Raw genomic sequence first — 9,003 nt, forward strand, 5'->3', positions numbered from 1 at the left:
AAAAATTGTTTCTCTCTCAGATGAAAAGGGCAAGAGACCGAAAAAATATCTGTGAGCAGTGCTAATGAAGAGAAACATTAAAAGAGTCTGTGGTTATTGCCACTTACGCCATTTGAAAGCCTATATGGGCCACTTTGGCCCAGCTGTAACATTATCAGCGCGCTGCAGTGGGGAAGGCCACATTGTGTTATGTTTTTCAGATCACTAAGGCCTCAACAAGACACTGGGGGTATTTTAAGGTCAATGACAACCTAGAAGAGAAAACAAACACTGGATCAGCATAACCGCCAACTAATTAAAACAAAGAAAACACATTATAGCTACATCTCTGAATGGTAATAGTCTGGGGGAAGAATGATTTGTTTTGCTATCAAATGCCATGCAGTAATAAGTATAAAGCTGCGGTGAGAGAGTGTTTTGAAATGCAAAGCCCAGATGCGAGTGAATGAAATGGCACATATACATTTGTTTCAACAAATCTCAGACACTCACAGGCATTAAATGGATAATAATCTGTGCTTTCTCGAATATTCGTCTAGCCCCCATCTATCATCAGATTTAACAGCCCTCCAGTCCGCCATTCTTATGCATCGCTTGATCTTCGGGAAGGCATCTGATTTGATTTTATATGAAACACCCCAAAGGACCTGAATTTTCCTTAATGGTTTTTTCATACGCTTTCCATAGGTCTTTTTTATTACACTTTCTTTGATTGTCCATAACTTAAATGGTTATGGACACGGCAAGCAGGGCTCCCTACTGTCTCCATATAAAACTAAAAGAAATCTCCCCAAAAAAACGTGGACAAGGTGAGGCAGAAAATCGTTGCTTTTTCAAAAGCCCAAAATACAGATGACACCATTATCTTTTTTTTCTCTCGGTTCAATGCAATACTTTGTTCTTTTCATTTCGTGACCACGGTTCTCTAACGTGAGCTCCGCGAACTGGGCATTTAATCTAGTTCTGTCGCTACACGTCATTAAAACTAAAAAGACGACGACCCATGCTGGGACCTCAAGCACTTCAGTCCATGCCACTCATCTGCACTGATGGAAAGTCTAACCCCCTTTAAAGCAAATAAGTAAAGATGATTCCAACGCACATGCCAGACCAGAGCGAGACAGGATATGAGAAGTCTAGTATTAACCAAATACTTCTCCGGGGACTTCTCTTGCTCAGCCTCTGGACTAACACAAACACTGGGTCAGTGTCATGTCTGGAAAACTGCTCTTTTTCTTCATACACATACACACAGGTGGAACAGCCATGTTAATATCCTCATCACAGAGCCAGATGAACTAAGCAGCATGAATATTCATAAGGGCAGGCTCTCATTTATCTGTTTACATAAGGCACTACCGGTCATACATATTTAGTTATGGTCTCATCCCTCTCATGATGACTAATCTCGGGCTTGTTATCCAGCTGAGATTGGCAACTAGGGTGCGTACGATTTTTAAGTGTACATCTGTCTGAATGGAGCTCCTATAAAGTTATATCTATATGGAGGGAGAGACAGGAAGAGGATGTGACTGTTAAGCTCAAACTTTGCCGAAATAATGCTACTTGGACATGAAATAAGATGCTTCACAACAGCTGTGGCAATATGACAATCCCCCTGTATGATATTTAGTGCACACTTGGTTGCTGTTAGCGCTGCTGTGATCCAGAGACACAAATCTTCACAAGAGATTATTTTGTCGCAAAGTATAAAAAAGATTTCCATCATAAAATCTCAGCTGCTTTGAAACACGAGACAGACATTATGTCAAATGCTAATATATAATATTACAATAGATTAAATAAATATATTTTTACTTAAAACTCTCACAGAGAAGAACAGGTTATTTTTCACATGCCACATGGACAAAAAATATCATATAACAGGTACCTTTCAACCTTTTCGCTAATTGTCTCAGCAACTATGACGGCACATGTACCTGAAAACTTCACCAACAGCTGCATTTGCATAAGCTAAATGTCCTGTTCCTCGTTAACCTGAATTGTTACTTAAAAATATTCTATGCATTCTATTTTGTACACAATATTTGGTCTATTCTGTTTATTTCCACAGATGACTACTTTTTCCAGTCAAATGCCTAAACTTTGCTTTAGTTAGATTTGTTTTTTTAACCCCTTTTTTTAATATCCTGTAGCAAAGGCGTCACCAAAAACCAAAGAAGGCCTGAGAATACGAAGGAGAAAAATCCCCTTCTCCGATGAGACGCAAGCTGACAGTAAAAGTAATGTAATCCTGACTGGCAGAGGACCAAGAGCAACAAAAACATTTAGATAACTGTGCTCAAAAATGAAAGTTCTCAATGAAGACAAAAATGACATTTCCTCACGATAACAAGTCCTTTCTCATAACAACCCTTCAGATTGTTTGAAATGTCCATGTCCTCATCAGTCATGTGCTCTCACACATTGGGGGAAATGGAGTGTAAGTCGCGGAAGAGGAAGAGATGTTTTTACTACAGCCAAGCTGCGGAGTAAGGAGAGCACATCTCAAGGGCCGGTGGGGGCGGAAAGGACAATCCTCAGCATACAAGTTTCACTTGGCAACCGGGCCCACATCAACATCTGGTTGAGCTTGTCAGTACACGCCTGATTCAACCAGACACTAAAGCATGACTTGTCTAACTGTGAGCCTTGTCTGAAATGGAGAGACGTGAAGCATCATCCACAGTGTATCCTTTTTTTTTAGCGCCGGGGTTAAAAAGACTGACATCGCCACCTTTCACAATCGACTCAAAGCTACTTGCTTTTCACCGCTGGAATGGTTAAAAAAATAAACAGAAGATAACCTGTGAGCACTTATCCTGGCTACAATTCCTTTCCCTTAATCATTTGCATATGAAAGGATAGCTCTAGTCTTTAAAAGGTCAGTGAAAGAGGATCAAGGCCTCACAGAGAACATAACAAAACATGGAAAAACTTCTCTGGTGGCAGCTCGCGTTCATTTAACAGATCGCGATGTCAGTGACGCTGAGATCACGGAAGCGGTGCTCACGTCTCACCGGTACCTCCCCCCAAAACAAGAAACTAGAGCGAGAATCAGTCAGTCCTCCGAAACAGCTCATCTATTATATATGAATGCTGTATTAAGCATTTTATTTTTCCACACACGCACAAGCACAAACAAAATTCAAGCATGGAATGTTTTAGGATTACAAACATATTCCTAGTGTTCTTGATCAAAACTGTTCCTGTTTGTATTGAGGACTGTAAAAGAACAAAACGAAATAAAAACTAAGTAGTACACACATTTCTAGCATTCAATCAAAACCTCTCCTGTTTAAATTGAGAACACTGGATGAAAAAAGAAATCCCATCTCTGCAGAATCCACTCCCTAGCTCTGCTATTGTGCCTGAACACTACTGAATAAAGCATATGGGCTGCAATTTACCAGTTGAGAGACACCATTATCATACATATTACTTCACGACAAAATCTGCAGGCGTCTTGGGAGACTTCAGGAATATGAAGCCTGTGCCTGTTGTCTCAAGTCCTCGACAAACATCTTTGGGGACAAGCAGGGCCTAGAAAAAAGGGACAAGAAGGCACCGTTTCCATCTCCCTTTCATCTAAGTCACTCAGTCAACCATCCATTGCCCCATTCAAAGCCGCTCTGCATTATGCAAAAAAATGCTAATCCTTTTCCGATGCTTTTTACACTTGTACAAACCCTGCGTTCCCTTTCCTTGAAAGCAATTATATCAGTTTACATTTCTGTCCAAAAACAGGATTACTTCAGGAGAACTAGCACTGCACCAGGCTTCTCCCATCTATAGCTGAAGGAAACTAGAGATTATCTGCGACAGTATTTTTTTTCCTCCTCTTCCACTCTCCTCAAAAAAAGTGGAGAGGCCTTAAGAATGTGATTTAATTAGCCAAAGGGAAAAGAATAGATCTTTAGTTGCTGTGGAAACTCTTTCTGACCTGACCTTCTCTTTGCAAAAAGCCCCGAACAGAACGAGTCTGGTCTATTAATCAGAAACAAATTATGAAAAAATGTTGTCCGCCTAAATAATGCTGCCCATTCTGTGGTGAGATCAGCAACAACATTCGCTCTTGCTTTCATTGTCTTTCTGTGCGCTTGACAGCCCAACATGACAAATGAGATCAGGAAGACCCCGGATTTGCATATGCAAATTCCCACATGAGGGAAACGTGTCTAAACAAGTGTTATCGCGAGGCAGATTAAGTAAGCCAACGTGCTTTTGCTGTTTTTTGGGGGCCACCACCGTAGTCAGGACCATTAGTCAGCACAATTAACCCCATCTCCATGGCTACTAATGAAATTTCGCCATGGTACAACTTAAATTAGATAGCTGGTTATGCGTTGCCACCATCCAACTCCAAACCCATTATTTGCCCCCGGAACAATGAGCCATTTGTGCTAAGGCTGATCTCCACCAGCTGAACAAACCTCCGAGTTAATAATTTGCATATGTTAATAAAATTAAGTCCTAATTACATGAAACTTGTACATATTCAAATGCACTTTCCCTAGGCGCTATGGAGCTTGAACCCTATCCAAGTGTTTAACCCCTTCAGAAAGCCTCTAAGCAGGGGAGGCTCTTTCTGCCTCAGAAATGCCTCGGGGCTGACTCAAAAAGGCCCCCCTTAATACATTAAGCCAGCTCCTGACTTCTGAGCTTTCCACCTACTGCTCTGCGGACCGGGGCAACTACTGCATCATCCGAACCAAATTCAATTGGGCCCACAACAAAAGCCCTATAGTTCCTCTATCAACAATGTGACAGTTTTCTCAATGCTATCTATGAGATGTGCACACACAAACGTTAATAAACAGTTAATGTGCTCAGGAAAACACAACAAGCACTAGCAATTGAGAACATAAAATACAGAGATAAAATAGATTGTTCTTGATGTAAAATGTAAAAGTATTTCTTTTCCAGCGGAAAAAAAATGGACAATATCTTATCGCAACGACGTTAAGCTTGTGAAATTGTAACAGACAGGGAATCTTAAAGGAAATCATACAGTAGCAGCCAGATTAAAATTGGTCTGTTCAAAGGTAAAAAAACAATGCTCTATCACATATGAAATTCATGCTGCTCTGCGTAGCCCAGATGGTGCAAGATGAATAAAAAACAAACACCTAATGACAGACAGCAGAAAGCTCAGAGGACTATGACAATACCAGGGTTAAAGAAAACAGAAAAAAAAAATTCTGCTTCTTCTCAGTATTGCTGACCAACAACGAATTTCCACGACTGCAATGAAATAACAAGCCGTGCTCCGGTGAATAGAAGCTCTTGGCGCTCTAAATGGTTCATATCACCACATTCGAAAATAGAAACTGTATTTCCCTGTCTAACCCTGTACAAGGCCTTTACAGAAAAAAAAATTATATTGCAGCTTACCACTGGTCTTCTGGTATTTATTTTATTTTTTTAAGATGGATGCTGTAAAATTTGTACATATATTATGTGTTTGTCTACATGCATGTGTATGCAAACATCAGCTTGTATGTGTGTGTGTGTGTGTGTGTGTGTGTGTGTGTGTGTGTGTGTGTGTGTGTGTGTGTGTGTGTGTGTGTGTGTGTGTGTGTGTGTGTGTGTTTGAATTGGGCTTCTCTTTTACAACTATCAATACCGGGATAACCATGTATTAGCATTCAACCAAACACGCAGTCATCTCTCTTGCCTTTTAGCCAAATTGGGTGTCTTAATGTCACAAAGCAGTGGCAGTCAACCTCTACGTGTTGCCATAGGAGTTTGGGTACTGAACAACAGAACAGAACGATGTGTAGCAAGCCACTCCGCAGAGGCGGATTTTAAATCATCCAGCCTCTTCTATTAGACTTGAGACTTATTGAGGTAGAAACCATGAAAAATGAAGAAGGGAAATTTAATCCCTGAAATATTGATTTGCACATTAATATCATATAGGCAGTGGGCAATTTGGCTTCATGAAAATGACACATTGTCGACCCTAGGAGAAGCCTCAGCCAATCTTACTGCAGAACATGTCTCAAGAGTTATTAAAGGCTCCTCGCGTTGGCTTCACGATATTCTGTGCTGCCTCGAATCAATCTGTGCACTGTACGAAATTATGTGGACACAAAAACACAAAACACATCTGATATTATATCAAAGCGCTCTTAATAGATCCAGATGCCTTGTGGTGTCATACAACGACTGCATTTAAATGAACATTACTAATTACATTAATACAGCCGAATGCACTGAACCACATCTTTTCTAAACCTTTTGTGTCTTTCTGTAAGAGCAGATCTCAGACACAACCTTTTTTAAATATGCACATTTACACAGCATCAAAATTGCTGAATGAAACATAGGCTACCCTTTCATTCTTTAATACAAATACAAATAATTAAAACTGAAAATTTTAATATGAAAATACAGAACACTATTACACACAAGACATAAATATGAACAACATAATAATAATGATAATAATAATGTTATTATTGTAACAAAAAAATACAACTATATAAATGAAAAACGAATCCAGTAAAACAAAAGATGCAATTCCGGTCCAATTCCAATTTGTAAACAAATCCAGTTATCCACAAAGGATCGTTTTTAATACAAAAAGCGTACAAATCCACAATGTCTAATGAAGAAAAACCAAACGCAGCTCATTTAATACACAAAACAAACAAACATGCTGCCAACGGTACAAGAACCCCCCCCCCAAAAACAACTAGAAAATCCTATAAACACGGTGATCCAGGCAGTGAAAATCTGCTGGTTTAGAGAGCGGAGAGCGCAGACACACCGCGATACACACCGCGGCTCTGAGCTCTGCCTCCCCACTGCCTGGGTTTTTTCTGTGCTCTCAATGGAAGCGATCGATGCCCTTGTCACTGTCGCGTTCCAATCGGAGCCAAGACTCTGTCTCACACTCACCATCAACCCAAAAGCCAAGCGCTCACACACATGCCACGGTCTTCATGGCCAATGTTAACGTTTCACCACAAAAAAAAAAAGACTTCGAACTTTTAAGAATCTACCGACCTTTCTATAAACTCGGGGACAAGTCTCTAAGGAAAAACGTAAAGGGAATGAAAGGAGAAGAGAAGGAAACGTACGGGCAAGACAGAAGACAAGCTTAGTTTAAACACGGAATGGTCTTTCTGATGAAAATAGGAATGATTTCGGTTCTTTTTATTCCGGGTTTTTTTTCCGTCTTTGCCACAGACACGAAGGAGTCCGGGATATGGCAGAAGAGACAGAGTTCAGTCCCTCCTATCGTTACCATCATCCGACCGCAGCGTGGAGAGACTCTTTTATACGTTGCAGGTAACATGAATATACGAAGAAGCATCTTTTCGTTATCTGAGGTGAACTCTGCAGCTTTTGAGTCCATCTCAAGAAGCATGACGGAAAACACCGGTCCGGAGCGTCGTCGTGTCAAACAGCAGCCTTCGCGTTTCTAACTATTGCAGGGTAACGTTAACGTTATATTGGCAATCCTCGACACGTAACCTCTTCGAACAGATGTTTTATAGAATGTATGACTTGTATTGTTTGATAAAAACATTTGATCAGCTGTAAGGAAAGCCCTGCCGTTTGCTGTGATTAGGCGAGTCCAACTCCCGAGGCAAACACACAACAGACCGCGAGCGTACAAATCTGTCCAATTTTGACTCCGTATAAGCGAATAACGGTATAAAATAGAGCGAAACTTGACATTTCTGGCGGTTGGCTTGTAATAGAAACGAAACGGAGTCTGAAGTCTGGTCCTGCGGTAACGTTAGGTAAGGACAACATCGCGGCTGTTCGGCAAAAGGACTGTTTTACAAACTGAGAGGAAAATATTTAGGCTGGCATTTCTCTAAATTATATCACATAAAGTCGTATTCCGACAGCGGAATAGCGCAGATTAGACAGGACTAGTCGCGAAAGAAAATCAATAACTTACTCGACCTAAATTTAACACCAACTAACGTTACTCAATAAAAGTTGAAGAAGAAAAAAACTTACTTTCTTCCCCGCAGTTCCCTCCGCTTCTTCTCTTGATATTTGCTTTTTCTGAAGAAAATCACATCCAATGGTTGCGCAAGTAGGTAACAAAAAAGGATAAAAAGAAAAAAATGTAACAATAATCCTCCAACTTTATAGGGAAAAACGTAAATACTACAGTAAGAGTCGATCCTTTGGGTCCGGTTGTGTAGAAGATGTGTCGACGACTGCCTAGCAGTTTCGGTTGTGGAGGAGTGAGGGAAAGGAGGTAAGGAAATGAAAATCCGATATGTCTTTATTCTGCTAATTATTATCGTTTTAGCCCTGTTTAAAAAAATGGCTGATTAAGTTGAGTGCGCATGTCTTTGTGTGTCTATTCTCGATATGCACTCTGGGAATGAGAGAGAGAGGGGGGGAGTGAGCGCGCGAGGGAGGGAGAGAGAGAGAGCACGAGACAGAAAGAGAGAGACGTAATTAGTGAGGTGATCAACAGTCTCCACATTGCAAATGACGCGCTGTTTCAACTAGGAGAGCCGAAGGGCTGTGCGAGCCAGATTCCTAATATGATCTAATAGGGGGAAATATTTTTCGGTGGGCAAGTCGTCCTGTAACGGCCTGGGACATTTTGTGGGACAATAAGATATATAGATATATATATATATATATATATATTTTTTTTTTTTTTTTTTTTTTTTTTGAGTCATACTTGTGATCAGATCCGTTTTATTATTAGCTTTGTAACCCAAAAAATAAATTAAGAAATCTTCAAGACTACATGTTATAGTATGGCACTTTTAAAATGTTAAGTCTGCATGCTGTTATTAAAAAATAATAATAATAATAATAAGGCAATATCTGATTTTGTTCGTCATGCAGTCGGCCTAAATAGCAATGCTTTCCGTATTTTTTTATTTTTATATTATTATTATTTTTATTATTATTGTTGTTGTTGTTAAATATAGAATTAATCACCCGGAAGATGCTTCGATTTATGAAAATGCACAGCTTTTCAAAAAGCAGAAATGTGCATTCGGACACTAG

General features: G+C 40.0%; 1 protein-coding gene across 2 annotated transcripts in view; it reads right to left on the reverse strand.

Moving 5' to 3' along the window:
- LOC132124008 (zinc finger homeobox protein 4-like) overlaps window positions 1–8,539 on the reverse strand; it is a 73,487-nt gene extending 64,948 nt beyond the window's left edge. For both annotated transcript variants that reach the window (XM_059534728.1, XM_059534727.1), the window contains exon 1: window positions 7,984–8,539. The gene's annotated coding sequence lies outside the window, so the exon portion shown is untranslated. The remainder of the gene's footprint in view (window positions 1–7,983) is intronic.
- Between the last annotated feature and the right edge of the window lie 464 nt (window positions 8,540–9,003).

This window comes from Carassius carassius, chromosome 42 (genome assembly GCF_963082965.1).
Source record: "Carassius carassius chromosome 42, fCarCar2.1, whole genome shotgun sequence".
NCBI classification, from domain to species: Eukaryota; Metazoa; Chordata; class Actinopteri; order Cypriniformes; family Cyprinidae; genus Carassius; species Carassius carassius.